General features: G+C 35.8%; 1 protein-coding gene across 1 annotated transcript in view; it reads left to right on the forward strand.

Moving 5' to 3' along the window:
• Positions 1-307, forward strand: part of LOC119594637 (sodium- and chloride-dependent glycine transporter 2-like) — a gene marked incomplete in the record, with an annotated part of 4,588 nt that overhangs the window by 3,160 nt on the left and 1,121 nt on the right.

The following is a 307-nucleotide window of genomic DNA, read 5'->3' on the forward strand; positions in this document are numbered from 1 at the left end:
GTTCCAGAAGATTTTCACAAAAAAGGCCCGTAACTTGCCAAGCGTCGAAGATACGTTTGCCATATATCATTAGGGACTTTGAAGTGAAACACGGAAAGTTGTCCTTTAAGGCATTTAAGTCAATAGGGAGGGCATATTGTTGTAAGATAAAGCAGTTTACCAACCATAAAATACTTGAAAAGCGATTAACATCTCGTAAATAACGAAGGTAATTAAAAGTCTGCTGTTTTATAATGTCTTACCACTTTCTACACTGAAATCTGCCCATCATTTATTGTGCTACAGGTTTTATATGACTTATAACTCC

The sequence above is a fragment of the Penaeus monodon genome, chromosome 34 (genome assembly GCF_015228065.2).
Source record: "Penaeus monodon isolate SGIC_2016 chromosome 34, NSTDA_Pmon_1, whole genome shotgun sequence".
NCBI classification, from domain to species: domain Eukaryota; kingdom Metazoa; phylum Arthropoda; class Malacostraca; order Decapoda; family Penaeidae; genus Penaeus; species Penaeus monodon.